Source organism: Mus caroli, unplaced genomic scaffold (assembly GCF_900094665.2).
Source record: "Mus caroli unplaced genomic scaffold, CAROLI_EIJ_v1.1 scaffold_11736_1, whole genome shotgun sequence".
Lineage (NCBI taxonomy): Eukaryota > Metazoa > Chordata > Mammalia > Rodentia > Muridae > Mus > Mus caroli.
The window spans coordinates 28,079-28,685 of NW_018391188.1; positions in this window are offsets into that span (position 1 = coordinate 28,079).

Consider the following 607-nt stretch of genomic DNA (forward strand, 5'->3'; position numbering starts at 1 on the left):
CATTAATGTTTCACTGATGGACTTTCATGGTAGCAAGGTCCATAGGAAATTTCTTTCTACTTGTCAAGGACCTGTTGTGAATTTTGGTGGACTCTGTACTTATTACCTAGATTGCATGTGCTACAATCTTTCCTTGCTTTTGCTATGCTGTTTATACAACAGTAATCAGTTTCACTGTGTGGGTAATGGGCAAGGCCTGGAACATACAGACTGAAAGCCACATGGATGGTTTTATGATTTTCTCCATGCTTGAATTTTGAGGTATAAAATCCTTCTCTCATCTTTCTACCTTTATCCATACTTCAGATGTAACCATTAATCTGGGGTATTCTGGGACATGAAATCATGTTCCTAGAGAAGCAGCTGCAGTCACACTAGGTAAGCCTGTGCCAGCTGTGGAAAGCAATGGGTTCTGCTTGCATAACTGTTCTGAGGAAGTTAAGTCTGATCAACAGAGCCTTAAAAATGGGGAAGTTATGTCTGATCACTAGAGACTTAAAAAATGGTTCTTGGCCGGGCGTAGTGGCGCACGCCTTTAATCCCAGCACTTGGGAGGCAGAGGCAGGCGGATTTCTGAGTTCGAGGCCAGCCTGGTCTACAAAGTGAG